The sequence below is a fragment of the Peromyscus californicus genome, unplaced genomic scaffold, assembly GCF_007827085.1.
Source record: "Peromyscus californicus insignis strain IS unplaced genomic scaffold, ASM782708v3 Scaffold_5__1_contigs__length_169319896, whole genome shotgun sequence".
Lineage (NCBI taxonomy): Eukaryota > Metazoa > Chordata > Mammalia > Rodentia > Cricetidae > Peromyscus > Peromyscus californicus.
Genome location: NW_026294573.1, coordinates 115,036,854 through 115,054,101, shown reverse-complemented (window position 1 = coordinate 115,054,101; position 17,248 = coordinate 115,036,854).

Genomic DNA, 17,248 nt, shown 5'->3' with positions numbered 1-17,248 from the left:
TTTGTTTGCTACCTCTTATTGTGAACACTGCCACTGGTCAACACAAATATTTAAACTGCAAAATGCATCCATGAATAGCTAAGTTGGCTCATCTGTTCACCAGCAGGTCTAACATTAAAAATAAAATATGCCCTCAGTCCAAAGGAGATTGCTAATCTACAGAAATCACTCCGGTCTAAATATGCCGCTCTACTTACCCAATACCCTTTGCCTTTCCAATTCCCTTTCTCCCTGTACCATCACAATATGGCAGAATGTCTAAAACCACAGGCTTATTTCTTCACAATAATGAGTAATGAGTAATACTCACTTTACTATTTCACATGATGGCGTAAAGACACACAGCTGTGGTCTCCTTATGACTCTGTCTCATTCATTTATGCATCTTCGGTGCCTAAAACTAAACATAGCACACAGTGGGTTCTTTTAACTGTTTGGTTGTTCAGTACAAAACAAATGCGGAAATTATGAAGGGGTCTTCACTAAGTCTCAATAAAGTACAATAAGATGTGAGATACTATCTTTTTTAAATATATACCCAAATATTACCACTGCAAGAATAAACTAGGTGACCTGTCAGAGGCACATGGTAATTTCCCAGCAATCTATGAGTGAGAGCAAAGAATGATAAATTGATAGTATTAATCTGTTTCCTCTAAATTCATCTGTGACAGTTTCAGTCTACAAGGAATATAATAAAGCGAATTCATAATGTTTCTTATCTTAGTCAAATATCCCTAGCAAGTACATTCAAATTAACTTAAAATTCATCAGAACCATGCCTCTACTTAAAATTCAAAAAATTAGTATTCAAGCAAATTGCTAATATTTTAGATCCACGTACATACATGTATTTATCAGTTTCTTATGTAAAATGGAATTGAGAATATTGGTACCATCCCATCAAGAATACAGAACCAGGAGAACTTGAATAAGCAATCCAAACAATCTGTAGACACTTTTGCCTATGAGTTTCCTCAAATTTAACTTAGAGTTTCTCACTAACAGTCAAAAGAAGATAGCATAAACCTCACTATCAGAAAGTACTCTAAGGACATAGTCAGTCTTTCCAATCGATTTCAAATAGCTCAGGGTTTGCTGCATAATGTATTAGACTCAATCTATATAGAATGGATTTGTAAGAAAATGAATCAATATTAAAATGAATAGTTTCTTTCAACACAGAGACTCTGATCCAACTAAAGGCAGATATATTGAAGAGTGCTTCTCATGTGGCAGGTTTGAATGAGCAAATCACTGAATACAGAGCAATGTGTTAGACTGTTGATGCACAGAGCAGGTCTAACAGTCTAAATACAAGCATTACCTCCAATCATGTCTGTTTAACAAGATCTGCTAAGGATTCTCAGATTCTGCTGGTGGAAATGGAAAATTAATGTCAGAACTAAACAGCAAGAATATGTGATTTTTTTTTTCATAGAACATACTGCCTCAAAGGTCAAGGTGAAGCTAGGAGGAGTCAGGATCCCCACAAGACCGGGATCCTAAGGGAATTCTCTGTTCTTTACTCAACATAAAATGATGGTTTCCTGGTCTTAGGAGTATGTCCGTTTCCACTAACCCAACAACATATGTACTGAGACAGAGAAGGAAAAACAAAAGATTTTTAGGGATGCAGTTGAAGAATCTATGTGGATGGAAGAAAAAGATCAAGAGAACAAGTACAATCTTGCCTTTTAAAGTACAGTGGCGCCGGGCGGTGGTGGCGCACGCCTTTAATCCCAGCACTCGGGAGGCAGAGCCAGGTGGATCTCTGTGAGTTCGAGGCCAGCCTGGGCTACCAAGCGAGTCCCAGGAAAGGCGCAAAGCTACACAGAGAAACCCTGTCTCGAAAAACGGAAAAAAAAAAAATAATAAAGTACAGTGGCTACACTCACTAGTAAGTATGAACTATGTAATACCTTAGTGGCCAGTAGCAGGTTAAAACTCCTTCCCTCCACTAATACCTAAAGGGGTGATTAGAGGTAAACTCTGGAGTGAGGAGAAGACATTTTTCTTCTGTGTCCACCCCTCACTATCCCTTTAACCAACCATCCAAGGCAAATGAACCTATCGTGTTTTGTTTTTTGTTTTTTGGCTTTTTTTTTTTTTTTTTTTTTTTTGGTTTTTCAAGACAGGATTTCTCCATGTAGTTTTGGTGGCTTTCCTGGAACTCCCTCTGTAGACCAGGCTGGCCTCAAACTCACAGAGATTCACCTAGCTCTGCCTCTTGAGTGCTGGGATTAAGGTGTGCACCACCGTTGCCAGGCAAACCTATTCTTAAGGATGAATACAGCTTGTCATCTTTAGGACAGAGTGTGTCTAGGAAACTTTCCCACTCAACTACAGCTATTTCTCAAGATATGTACTATTCCTAGATCATTCTGAGGATAGTTGAAATGGATGAAGGACCAAATGTCAAAAGGAGATGGGTAATAATAACTTTAACCAAACACATAGTAAACAGGTAGTGAAGGTCATAAACAGACATTGCCTGTCTGTATCATAACTGAGGGAGCCATGGATATTAAACTTAGGGGAAAAGAATACCCACTAAGATGTCAAATATCCTCAAATATTTAATACATTTTCACATGAAAGGAACATTGAGAGTCTTCTGCAAGATGCCAGAGATCCAAACTAAGTTTTCTGGATAAAACTTATAAGAAAGCAAATTGTGGCTCATACCTTTAATCCCAGCACTCAGGAGGCAGAGCCAGGCGTATCTCTGTGAGTTCGAGGCCAGCCTGCTCTACAGAGCGAGATCCAGGACCGGCACCAAAACTACACGGAGAAACCCTGTCTTGAAAAACAAAACAACAAAACAAACAAACAAACAAAAGAAGAAAGCAAATTGTGACTCAATGATAATACAACCATTAGCTTAGGAAATCATGCCACCATGTCAGGCACAATGAGAGGTGGATGAGCACAGCCATGTTGAAAGTGGGACTTCTGTCCTTACTGCATATTCTAATAAGGGAGATAAAAGTAAACACGCTATTGGTTGTCATTTTGTTATAAAGGATGTGATCAGGGCAGTGAGAAACCTGAAACTACAGGAGCCCTGACCCTAAGAAGGAGGGTCAGGGAAATCTCATTGAGGAGAAAAGGATATAACCAGCCATCAGAGGAAAATCCTGCGGATGAGAGAGGAGCAGAGAAGGGGCCAGGAGCGTGAGGAGCTTGGCTTGCCCACTGCAGAGAGGAAACCAGGCAGATGAAACAAGGATGAGAAGAGTGTGCAAATGGACAGAAAGCCAGAGCCCAGCTCTGCAGCACTTCACAGTCATGGTGAGGAGGTTTGACCCTGATTTTCATCCCAAGATCATTGGGTTGTCTCCGATGTGCTTCAAACACAGGCGTAAAATAATCAGAATGTGACAAAGGAAAAGAATCACAGAAGTCCAGCAGGAGAATCCGAGCCTATAAATAACTGTAAATGACATTTTTGTCTAGACACAGAAGGAGAGGAGTGATGAAAGGAAACGGAAGACAAACATGGCAGCCGTCCACAAAAATAATTAATTCTCTCCTACTGAAATTAACTGGGGTTCCGTGACATGAAAGAACCAAGGAAGGCAATCAGCAATAAATTGTGGGCCACATGAAATGGGACAAGGAACAGAGAGTTTTCTATGATAAAAGGAAAAGATTTTCACTCAGCCCTAGCACTGAGGTATGATAATATGAGAGGCTCAGCCCTGGGGAAGGGGTGAACCATTGTCAGGCCACAGAAGAAACGGGGAACACCAATCGAGGAAAAGACAGCTGACTTTATGTTCAACAAAACCCTGGAAACATTGGGAGTCCTCGCAGTGAATCAAAGAACTCCAAGGCATATGCCCACTGAGAATAAAGTAAAAATAGAACTTGGATGTTGGGGCTTCCAAGGCAAAGCTGATTGTAGATGGTGGGAGTGAGCATATGAAGGACTGAATTCTGTATCCTCCTGTAGGCATATGTTAAAATCCTAACCAAGCCATGTGATGACATCTGGAAATGGGTCCTTTGGAAGGAATTAGAGTGAAACGACATTGTAAGAGTCAGGCCCTCAGGACGTTCTTGCCCTCAGGATGAAGACATCCCAGAGAGCTTGCTTAGTCCTTCTCTGAGCTCACAGAAGTCATGAGAAGAAGCAGATTCCTGTAACACAACAGGAGAATCCTTTACTAGCCCCAGCCATGCTTTCCCCTGGATCTCCTACCCTCTGTAACTGTGATAAAAACCAGTTGTTATCAGTTAAACTGAGCAGTCTGTAGTGTTTTGGTGTGGAAACTTAAGCAGGCTAATACAAGTCATTTGTTCTACAGTGAGAGTTACAGTTTACTGGATACTGTCTTTGGGGACATAGTTCATAGAAAATGAGATTTTCAGTTAAAATCGGCATTTAAAAGGAAATCCTAAAGCAGAAAAATATAACCATTAGTTAATTTTATTAATTTTGAGAATTCTAGCTGCTGGGAAATTTCCCTGGGAAATAAGTATTTCCTCTCCCTTTGATGTTGAAATTGATCTCCTGCATTGCTAGCCAGTGAAACATGTGCAAAGGTAGCATGCTGCTTCTAGGTAGAAGCTTTAAGAGATGGGTGTGGTGCACCATGATCCTTCTTTAATGTTAGCCGTAGCCCAGAAGAATTCCTGCTGCTTGCAGCTAACCTAAATGGCCATGAAGCATGAGCAAGAAGTAAATTTTTACTGATCTAAATCATTGGGACTTGGGATTACCTGTTACTATAACAAATTCGAATATTCTGCTTTATGCACTATTTATCTAGGCCACAAATCTGCAAAACTGAGAAAGCTACTTAGACATTAGACTCTGCACATGGCCATTCTTTGAGCATGATTTCTTTGTGTGGTTAATGTCTAACTGTAATTCATTTTGCAAGCCGACTGTGAGGTTCCCGGAGCATGTTTTAAAACCAGAACACTCACTGTTGATGTTGGCTGTGGTGCTGGTTAAAGTCCAGAACATCTCTAAGTAAATATTTCTGTTTCCTACCCAGGGTCGTCTTGGCTGGCAAGGTAGAGATAAACTAAGGGTACGGAGTGTAGAGTGTTAGAAGCATCGACAACAAAGCTTAAAAGGACCAAGTAGAATTAGAAACAGATAGGATTCTCTAATCCCACAACGTCGAAGAATTGTAAGCTTTACTCCTGAAGTTTCCAGTGATGGTACACAGTGCCGAAAGGAGAGCCCCAAACACTTTCTACTCTTTTATCTTCCCTAAGACTTCTGCGCAATTCTTGTATGATTCCAGATGATTGGGAAGTTGCTCCTGAGTGGATCTGACTGCCCTAAACTACCCAGATATTGGTGACGATAGCACAGCAGTGAGCCAGCAAAGAGGCGAGAGAATGAAGAACCTGACAAATGATGAAATCCGAGTTGAAAAGCAGAGTGAATCTTTGAGGGACATTATCCTCTGGCAATGGAGAGGGGAAAATCAGGTTACCAAGGTGCTGCTGGCCTGTTTGATTTCTTCTGAGCACCGTTGATATGATCTAGTATTTTCTCATCCCCGTGAAAGTTACCGCTGCTTTCACGTGACAGCAACTTCAGGCTCTACACTGAAACACCATTCCCATTTTATAGCAGAGCAACAGTTGTTCTCTGGAACTTAACATCTAGCCGGGACCCGATTTCTGTGCATTCTCACAACTTCTTAGACGATCCACAGGAGCAGAGCTTGGCGAACTGTGAAGTTTTATACAACTGCTCTCTCTGGCCACTTCAGACTTGAGGGTGAAAACATCGCAGAAAAGCATGGGTTCCACAGAACAAACCCCAAAGACCCACAGGAAAAAAAAATCTGAATCCACAGATGCTCAGACATGTTGACAAGAAGATAGCCAGGTGTGATCAGTGAAACCAAATCTCAGAAGTGATTGGGGAACCTTGGAGTTGGCCTGGCCTAGATGCAGTGAGAGGCATGTGTCATAGGTTTCTCAGGTTAGAGTCCATGGCTTCTGGGGCACAGTGTGCTTTCCAGTTCCAGAGAGACCAACGCACTCCCTCAGGCAATAAATTTGTGCTGCTTCTCTCTATGTTCCCTTAGAAATTAAGGAACCATGGAAGCGTAGCAGGGCAATTGGTCTTAGACATGACTCTTGTGTACCCTGTATGGCTTGCAAATGTCATTCTATCCTGGCAACTACAATTGTATTGACCCTGGCAATTGCCACTATGTTCTGATAAAGGTATAAAAAGTTTGATTGCTCTCAATAAAATTGTCACAGCCTCAGTTTTTCTGTGGCCCCTCCAATTGGCCTGACTTAATTCCTCACGGCCATATGGAAAGTAAGCACAAGGCACTTACAGAAATGAAATGTCAGGGAAGAATTCAAAAGGAAGAGTAGGGTTTAGGAGTACAAATATAGTAGCAAGATCACCGCTACGGCTCCTCCTGGATAAAACTCTATTGAAAATGTACACCTTTCTTTTGTCTTTTCCTTGGCATGCAGTTCTTTGGTTGGTTGAGGGTTTTTGCTAGTTTTCTTGTATACATGGATGTGCATATGCTTGTATGTATGTATGTGTGCTGGTGTATTATGTATATATGCATGGAGAGGCCAAACGTCAATGTCAGGTGACTTCCGTTACTTTTTTTTTTTTTTAACACAATTGAACCTGAAGCTTGCTAGTTAGACTTGACTGACTGACCACCAGGGATTACAGGCATGTGCCTGGCTCCTGGTTTTTCACATGATGCTGGGATCTGAACTCAGCAAGCACTTTCCTTACATAGCCATCTTCCAAGAAGTTTGTTTGTATTTTTGTTTATTTTTTTCTTTTTTGAGAATACCATATATAAGTAGTATATGTAGATCACTTCCACTCTCCCCCCAGCTCCAGCTCCTCCCATGTGTCCCCAACTCACTCTCAAACTCGTGATTTCTTTTTAATCATTATTGTTACACACACACACACACACACACACACACACACACACACACACACACACTCCTCCTGGACCCATTTAAATGTTGTTCTCACATCCGGGTGTTTAAGGCTGACCACTTGAGACTGTATGAACTGTAAGGGGACTACTCCCTGGAGAAGACATGCTCACCCTCTCCCAGTAGCCATTGATGGCTTGTAGCTCTTCATAGAGGGGTCAACCCTGTGAAATTTGCCCCATCTACACTGGCATATTGAGTAGCATTGCCATTGTGTAGCTCTGTTTAGGAAATCGTATTACTGAGATTTCATGACTTGAGCACAATGTCTACAAGAAGCCATTTCAGAACAAGCATCAGTGGAATTCTGCTTATTTGAGGAGTGGGACGAATGCTAGTAAATACCAGAATGTTATGGGCACGAGTCAAAAGTTCTATTTCTTATGTCCCTGAGCAAGGAATTATGCAGTTTAAAAAGAAGCAGAGAAAGCTTATTAAGAAATTGTGTACTTGGATTTCCTGAGAGCCAGCAGGTCACTCTAGCAGGGAAGAAGGTAGGCTATCTGCAAATCTTCACTTCCCCCTCTGAGCCTCCAATTTCAATCCCCATGTCTCATCCCTATCTCTGTAGCAGACCCCATCAGCACCCCTCCCAGCCCAAGTCTATTCTTAAGTGTCAGCTTATAATACCCAGAAACACGTTTTTCCTGAAACCCCGAGTGGCCATACCAATCAGGATCCAAGAATTTCCTGCCAAGTAACATATAGTCACAATATTCTCCTAAGAACCAGAGAAGGCAACAGAAACCAGGGAAAAAGACACCCACTCAGCAAAGACAAGACCAGCTATCAGCACATAGAATTACAGTCTTTTCTAACACAGATGCCTACATGCCAGTGTAAAAACACAATCAACAACAGCCAGAACAGTATGTCTCCACTAGAGTCCAGCACCTACCAGAAGAGGACCAGAGTATTCCAACATAGCTGAAGCACAAGCAAAAGGCCTTAAAACAGCTTGTATGAATATAATAGAGGTCCTTAAAAAGGAAAAGAATGAATCCCTTAAGTAAATGTGTGAAAACACAGAGTAGAAGAGAAAGCATAAAACAGTTCAAGACCTGAAAACGGAAATAGAATCAATAATGAAAACCCAAAGTGAGGGAAATCTGAAAATGAAAAACATAGGAACTCAAATAGAAGATCTGGAAGAGAAAGTCTCAAGCACTGAAGACAAGATAGAAGATGGATACTTTGGTCAAAGAATTGTTAAATCTGTTCAATCCAAAAAAAAAAAAATCCTGGTACAAAACATGCAGAAAACCTGGGACACTATGAAAAGATCAAATCTAAGAATAATTGGAAAAGATAAAGGGTGGAAAGCCCAAGTAAGATGCACAAATATACTTTTCAACAAAATTACAGAATAAAGTTTTTCTAACCTATTAAAGGAGATGCCTATCAAGGTACAAATAGCATCCAGAATACCAAGTAGACTGGACCAGGAAACGCAGTCCCCTCAGCACCTAATAATCAAAATCTAAATGGACAGAAAAAAGGAAGAATATTAAAAGCTGGAAGGGAAAAAGACCAAATAACTTCACTGGCATTAGAGCCTACTTCTCCAGGATTCTAGCATATACTGAAGATCAGCTGAGACATCCAGCCTCCTGGACTGAGCAACTTCTGGATTACTGGACTTCCAGTCACAGCCAGCCATTGTTGGATTAGCTGGACTGCAGCCTGAAGTTATTCTAATACATACATACATATATACATACATACATACATACATACATACATATGAGAGAGTGAGAGAATATATATAGAGAGAGACAGAGACAGAGACAGAGACAGAGAGATTCATTCTTTAAGTTGTTACTTTAGAGAACCCTGACTAATATACACACCCTTTCTTTTTGATTTTTAAAGATTTATTTTACTATTAATTGTGTGTATGCGTATGTGTCTGTCTGTCTGCCTGCCTGCCTGTCTGTCTGTGTGCCTTCATGTAGGTGCCCAGGGAAGCTACAAGAGAGAATCAGTCTCCTGGAGCTGTAGTTACAGGTGGTTAGAAGCTGCCTGACCCCGGTGCGGTGCCAGGAACTGAATTCGAGTCCTCTGCGAGAACAGCAAGCAGTCTTAATCACCAAGCCTCGAGCCCTCTCCCGATGCTGCATCTTCCTCCTGATCCCATCCGTCCTAAACTCCTACCTCCCACCTTCGCTTTCCCAGATTCATGGTTTTGGTTTTGCTGTGTTAGCCATTCCGTTTAATCAGGGCCATTTGTGTTGGAGTCTAGTGGGATCACCAGTGGGTACACAACTGAGGAACCAAGTCCCCCATTTCTCTGAATCTAGGAATCCATAGTTCAGAGGTCACCCATAGTTCAGAGGGCCCCCAGGGTCCCTCTTTCATCGCAAACGTTGAGGTCTTGGTTCTTTGCCCTGACCTTCTTGAGGCTTTTGCTCCACCGCCGTACATTTTGTTTGGATCTGGTTTACTTTGATTGGCTCCTCCTAATTGTTTTCTGCTCGTCAATACTTGCCAACTTCAAATGAAGAGAGCCATGTTAATTGAAGAGCTGGACTAATCCGTGGAGGAGCAGGCTACTTTATGTTCAAAGGGAGGAGACCTACATTGCTTGATCCTGTTCTCAGAAAGACAGTAATAGGCACGACATCATACCTTACCCCAGGCAATGCATCAGAGGATTGTCAGCAAGCCACTCAAAAATCCCTCCACGCAGACACACACGAAATCTACTCTTATCCCCTACTACTCCCACTTTTTTTTATCAGCCATGATCTCAAAGCTTTGAAGAAAAAAATTAAAATATATATCTTTTTCCTTAAGTTCGTATCAATACGCGTAGGGACCAGTGACAGGTGAATACAGCTCTGTTAATGGCTCCCTAGGAACCTCTTTTTGATCTAAGCTGTTCTCTTAGACAGCACAGGAATAAGTGCCTGCATCTGCACATGCAAGAGAGTAAGGGAAGCAAGCCCATCACCCCGCTCCAAGGTTGCAAGCTGGGTCCCTGTGGGCCTCCAGAGAGCTACCTGCCTGGAGAGGAAAACAGACCGAGCTTCGCTTGCTTGGGAAAAGAAAAAAAGCTGGTTAAGACACACAACAGAGTAATCTGTGGCATTTACAGCTTTAGCAAACCATGCAAGTAATAAAATAGATTAAGGAATATGTTATTAATAGTTATTCCAGAACAATAAACAACTAGATCAGCAACTCACTATTTTAAATTAATTGATATAAATGTGCCAATAAGGACATACTAGGGAAACACAAAAAATGTAGATGATACTGTCTATGTATGAATCAATTATAAGCCAAAAAGCAGTTCTGACCTTTCCGGTTTACTTATATTAATTTCAGATATTAGCAATTACAAGTTGTGCTTTCAAACTCCATAAAATGCAAAGCTACCATGAAATAGAATTAAGAAGGTGCTTAAGAAATTCATTAAACTGAACTGTAGTGGCAGCATCATTTTTTTCAGCTAATACAGGGATATATGTCTTTGCATACACTATTTATGATACCATTTGAGACTTACATAAAATATAAGTTGAAAGAATGTGTTGCCTTCAATAATTTACAAAGGTAGAAAATAACAGCAAAGGGAATTGGAAGCAAGCCTTGCCTTCTCTCATAGTGTAATATACAGATATTGCGTCTGCAGCTTCCAATACGGATTCTTAGTTTGAGTCCCAACAAGTTTTGTACTGTGGAGAGATTAAAGCGTGAGGAAAGATACACAAGACACTGGTGCTGGTGCATTGTAATGTTTGCAAATACATTGATCAAATCTAGTTGCTTCCTAACTTGATAATTAAATTTAAAAGTGACTGGAGACATTTGCCACAGAAAGGTTTAAAACCATTCCTGAAATCTTAAAGATGACTCTGGCAATATATCTATGCCTCTTGAGGGCCCACTAACATAGATGGCATTAAAGTATAATTGGTTTTAAGCATGTCAGATTAAAATTACTCTTCATTCTTTGTGTAGAACCTTTAGATAATTTCTTACCAGTCAAATAAAGTGTCAGTAATTCAAATGAAAGACCACATAAACGTATCAGCAACCAATCCAAGTAGTAGTTCTGTAACATGTCATCTTCACTTAAAATTATGTGTTCTGAAAAGAAACTATTAAATCTTAAAATTAAATAACATTTGGAAAAAGCCATCAACAGTATCTGAAATCTGACAAGAGTCAAACCATTATTGCAAAAATCAAAATTCAAACAAAGCTAAGTAGAAAGAATTAGGAAGTTAGCTGAGGCCACTATAAACAATAACAACAAACCCTTACTTTACAAGACCCTTTTACAATTCTTCCATGCAGTTCCATAGCAACCATGATGTTACATTTACATGACTAATTAAAGCATTCTAGTTAAATCATAATTTTTAAAATGATACATGAACTTGTAGGTTATGGAATATCTAAAACACTGTTGTTTAAAAAAAGAGAGTGAGAGATTCAAAGATCCCAATCTTTAGTGGCTAGAGTCAGCAGTCCAAAATGGTGTGTTCTCTTGAATGTATGCGTTAATAAGGGGCTACCGGTTTTAGGAATAAATTGGTTGGCAGACAATATAAATTGTGCCCTGATCTGACCTTGTACATAATTGTTTGCACAACAGAGCAGAAAAGCAACAACATAGTTAATCTGCGAATGTTTATCTGTGGCCATCTAGAGACCTTAAGGGACAATATGATTTACTAACATTCACTAAAGTTATTAAAAATTGTTGTACAAAGTTGATGTAAAGGTGTTATTGCTTCTATGATGAAAAAATGACTTTGATGCAACAATTTACACATAATTCTTCACTGGGGTTATCTTCCATCCTCAGGTTCAGCTCTTAGAGTTCCATGGTTCATAAAGTTGGTTGTTAGTGCTTTATGTTGGCACTCTGTTTTTGCTTGCACAGTTTTGGAATGTGGATAATGCTTTCCCAGGATTTAAATTAGAAACACAGTAACTCTTTGCCCTGATAGCTGCAAGGTTAACTGCTTCACAGAGGACCCCAGGAGGAAAGCAATAGATATGCCCTTAGAGCAATAGGATCATGGAAACGATCTAGATTAAGAGATTTGAATGATACCAGAATCTTCTGACTTCTCCAGATGACTCCAGGCAGTTAAAGAAGTGCTATTTTAAAATGCATCAGATGAGTTGCAAGCCTTTCTCTCTTGAAAATAGAACCACCATTTTAGGGAAAACACGGTAGCCCCCAGCAGAAATAGAGAGAAGAGCAAAAATGAGCAGTGCAGAGTCTAGCAAAATCTGTGTGTCCATATAGAGAGGGAAGACACAGCACAGAAAGAGAGGACAGAAGACAAAAGGTCATCATCATCACCACAAGAAGTTTCTTTTCATTTATTTTTTATTTGAAAAGTTTTTTTTTTCATTTTAATACCAACCACAGTTTCCCCTCCCATCCCCTTCTCCCACGCCCCCACCTCTCCCTCATCCCACCCCACATCCACTCCTCAGAGAGGGTAAGGCCTCTTTTGGGTAGTAAACAAAGTCTGGCATACCAAGTTGAGGAAGGGCCTAGCCCCTCCTCCCTACATCAAGTCTTAGCAAAGTATGCCACCATAGAAATGGACTCCAAAAAAGCCAGTTCATGTACCTGGGATAAGTCCTGGTTCCACTGCCAGGGAACCCACAAACACACAACTGTCACCCACATTTAGAGGGCTCAGTGTGGTCCCATGCAGCTTTCACCAGCTGTCAGTCCAGAGTCCATGAGCTCCCACTAGCTCAGGTCAGCTGTCTCTGTGGGTTTCCCCATCATGATCTTGACTCCCCCTTGCTCATATGATTCATCCTCTCTTTAACTGGATTCTAGGAGCCCTGTTCAGTACTTGGCTGTGGATAACTACATCTGCTTCCATCAGTTACTGGATGTAGATTCTATGATGACAATTAGGATAGTCACTAATCTGATTGCAGGGGAAAGCCAGTTCAAGCACCCTCTCCACTGTTTTTTGGAGTTTTAGCTGGTGTCATCCTTGTGGATTCCTGGGAATTTCCCTAGCACCAGGTTTCTCCCTTACCTCATAACAGTTCCCTTTATCAAGATATCTCTTTCATTGCTCTCCCTCTCTGTCCCTCCCCCAACTCAACCATCTGGATCCCTCATGTTCCTCTCCCCTACCTCCTCCCTTCTACCCACCCACTCCCAGTTTACCTAGGAGATATTGACTATTTCCCTTTCCTGGGACCCTCAATGCCTATCCCTCTTAGGGTCTTCTCTGGGGTTGTGGGTTGTATCTTCATTATTCTTTGCTTTACATCTAATATCTACTTATAAGTGAGTACATACCATGTTTGTCTTTTTGGGTCTGGGTTACCTCACTCAGGATGATTTTTTTCTAGTTACATCCATTTGTCTACAAATTTCATGATATTGTTTTTTATAGCTGAGTAATACTCCATTGTGTAAATGTACCACATTTTTTTATCCATTCTTCAGTTGAGAGTTTCCAGGTTCTGGCTATTACGAATAATGCTGCTATGAACATCATTGAGCTAATGTCCTTGTAGTATGATTGAGCATCTTTTGGGTATATGCCCAAGATTGGTATAGTTGGGTCTTGAGATAAGTTGATTGCCAATTTTCTGATATTCCACCATATTGATTTCCAAAGTAGCTGTACAAGTTTTCACTCCCACCAGCAGTGGAGGAGTGTTTCCCTTACTCCACATCCTCTCCAATGTAGGCTGTCATCAGTGTTTTAGATCTTAGCCATTCTGACAGGTATAAAATGATATCTCAGTGTCATTTTGTTTTCCATTTCCCTCATGGCTAAGGATGTTGAGCACATTAAATGTCTTTTGGCCATTTGAGATTCTTCTGTTGAGAATTCTCTGTTTAGATCTGTACCCTGTTTCTTAAATGAATCACTTGGTATTTTGATGTCTAGTTTCTTGAGTTCTTTATATATTTTGGAGATCAGGCCTCTGTCAGATGTGGGGTTGGTGAAGATCTTTTCCCATTCTGTAGGCTGTCTTTTTTGTATTACTGACCATGTCCTTTGCCCTACAAAAGCTTCTCAGTTTCAGTAGGTCCCATTTACTAATTGTTGAACTCGGTGCCTGTGCTACTCATGTTATATTTAAGAAATGGTCTTCTGTGCCAATGTGTTCAAGGCTACTTCCCACATTCTCTTCTATCAGGTTCAGTGTAACTGGATTTATGTTGAGGACTTTGATCCATTTGGACTTGAGTTTTGTGCATGGTGATCGATATGGATTTATTGCATTCTTCTACATATTGACATCCAGTTATGCCAGCACCATTTGTTAAAGATGCTTTCTTTTTTCCATTGTACAATTTTGGTTTCTTTGTAAAAACTCAGGTATTCATAGGTGTGTGAATTAATTTCAGGGTCTTTGATTCAATTCCACTGATCCATGTGTCTGTTTTTATGTCAATACCGAGCTGCTTTTATTACTATAACTCTACAGTAGAGCTTGAAGTCAGGGATGGTGATGCCTCCAGAAGTTGCTTTACTGTACAGGATTGTTTTGGCTATCCTGTGTTTTTTGTTTTTCCATGTGAAGTTAAGCATTGTTCCTTCAAGGTCTGTGAAGAATTGAGTTGGAATTTTGATGGAGATTGCATTGAATCTGTAGATTGCTTTTGGGATAATTGCCATTTTTACTGTTTGTCCTACCTATCCAAAAGCATGAGAGATTCTTCCATTTTCTGGTATCCTCTTCAATTTCATTCCTCAAAGACTTAAAGTTTTTGTAATACAAGTCTTTCACTTGTTTGTTTAGAGTTATCCCAAAGTATTTTATGTTATTTGTGGTTATTATAAAGGATGATGTTTTTCTGATTTCTTTCTCAGCTCATTTATCATTTGTGTATAAGAGGGCTACTGAAGGTGTTTATCAGCTGTAGGAGTTCCTTGGTAGAATTTTTGGGGTCACTTATGCAAACTATCATATCATCTGCAAATAGTGAAAGTTTGAATTCTTCCTTTCCAATTTGTATCCCCTTGGTCTTCTTTTGTTGTCTTATTGCTCTCGCTAGAACTTCAAACTATTGTATTGAATAGATATAGGAAGAATGGACAGCCTTGTCTTGTTCCTGATTTAGGAAGAATGCAGACTTAATCTTGATCAATTTTTACTCTGATAAATATGAAATGTCCTACTCAATCTCTTTTGATTAATTTGAGTTTAAAGTCTGTTTTGTTAGATATAAGTATAGTTACACCAGCTTGTTTCTTCAGTCCAAAATCTTTTCCCAACCCTTTACTCTGAGATAATGTCTATCTTCGAGGTTGAGGTGTGTTTCTTATATGTAGCAGAAGGATGGGTCCTGTTTTCGTACTCATTCTGTTAGCCTGTGTCTTTTTATAGGCAAACTGAGTCCATTGATATTGAGAGATATTAGTGACCAGTGATTTTTAATACCTCTTATTTTTGGTTTTGTTAGTGGTGTTGGTAGTATGTATGTTTTTCCTTTCTTTGGGATTTGCTGATGTGAGGTTATATATTGGCTGTGTGTTTGTAGGTGCAGCTAAATTCTTTGGGTTGGAATTTTCCTTCTAGTAATTTCTGTAGGGCTGAATTTGTGGCTAGGTATTTTTTAAATCTGGTTTTGTCATGGAATAACTTGTTTTCTCCATCTATGGTTATTGAAAGTTTTGCTGGGTATAGTAGTCTGGGCTGGCATCCATAGTCCCTTAGTGTCTGTGGAATATCTGTCCAGTAGCTTCTGGCTTTCAGTGTTTCCATTGAGAAATTCTGATAGGTCTGCCTTTATATGTTACTTGGCCTTTTTCCTTTGAAGCTCTTAATATTCTTTCTGTATGTTTAGTGTTTTAATCATTATGTGGTGAGGGGACTATTTTTTGGTCCAGTCTATTTGGTGTTCTGTAAGTTTCTTGTACCTTCATAGGCATGTCCTTCTTTAGGTTGGGAACGTTTTCTTCTATGACTTTATTGAATGTATTTTCTGAGCCTTTGATCTGGAATTCTCCTTCTTCTATCTCTATTATTCTTAGGTTTGGTCTTTTCATGGTGTCCCAGACTTTCTGGGTGTTTTGTTTTCAGAAGTTCTGAGATTTAACATTGTCTTTGACCAATGAATCTATTTCCTCAATTTTGTCTTCAACATCTGAACTCCTCTTTTCCATCTCTTGTATTCTGTTGGTTATACTTGCATCTGTAGTTCCTGTTTGTTTACCCAGATTTTCCATTTCCAAAATTTCCTCAGGTTTTGTTTTCTTTATTGTCTCTCAATTGTCAAGTTTTGAACTGTTTCCTTCACCTATTTGATTATTCTTTTCTTGACTTTCTTGGCCTTCTTTAAGAAATTTATTGATTTCTTCCAATTTTTTGTCTTTTCCTCCATCTCTTTAAGGGAATTTTCCTTTCCTCTTTAAGGGTCTCTATCATCTACATAAAGTTATTTTTAATGTCATTTTTTCTGCTTCATCTGCATTGGAATGTTCAGGTCTGTTGTAGAACCACTAGTTTCTGGTGGTACCATATTGCTTTTTATGTAGTTGAATAGATTCTTACAGTGCTGTCTATTCATCTCTTCCTCCAATTGGTGCAGTTGGGGCCTGTGGCTCCAGGGTTCAATAAAGCTTTGGAGATAGTTTGTGGGGGGAACGATGCTGCTGCCTGGTCACTGGGGCTCTTCCTCCAACCTGAGCAGATAGAGCCTATGGCTCTGGTAGTCAATGATGTGGCATGGGATGGTTCCTTGTGAGGGAGGGGAGCGGGGTTGGGGGAGGGGAGTAGAGAGGTATAATGCTACTGCCCAGTCACTAGGATTGAGGTGGGTGGGGGAAGGGCATGGGATGTGCTCCCAGAGGCTAGGACCTAGAGAGCTCAGGCACTCACCTCTTCCACCAATTGGGTGCAGGTGGGGCTCTGTGGCTCTGGTGGTACCTGATGTAGCAGAGAATGGTGGGGGGGGGATGATGTTTCTGTCAAGTCACTAGGACAAGAAGTTTATTAAACATGGTATCAGGAAGAGTAGACCGTAGACTTGTAATTTAATGTATGAATTGACCCTTGAGGGGAAAAAAATCCAAGCAAAAATGAATAAAAGTTACCAAAGAACATGGTTACAAAGAGAAAGCCATACCAAAACATAAATAGAAACTAATGGTAGAGTTGGTCTAAGAAGCCTTAGTTGGTTGAAATATTGTTATAAAACATAACTCTAGCCAGGCATGGTGATGCATGCTTTTAATCCCAGCACTCAGGAGGCAGAGGCAGGTGGATCTCTGTGAGTTTAAGGCCCATCTGGTCTACAAAGTGAGTTCTAAGACCCCAGAGACAC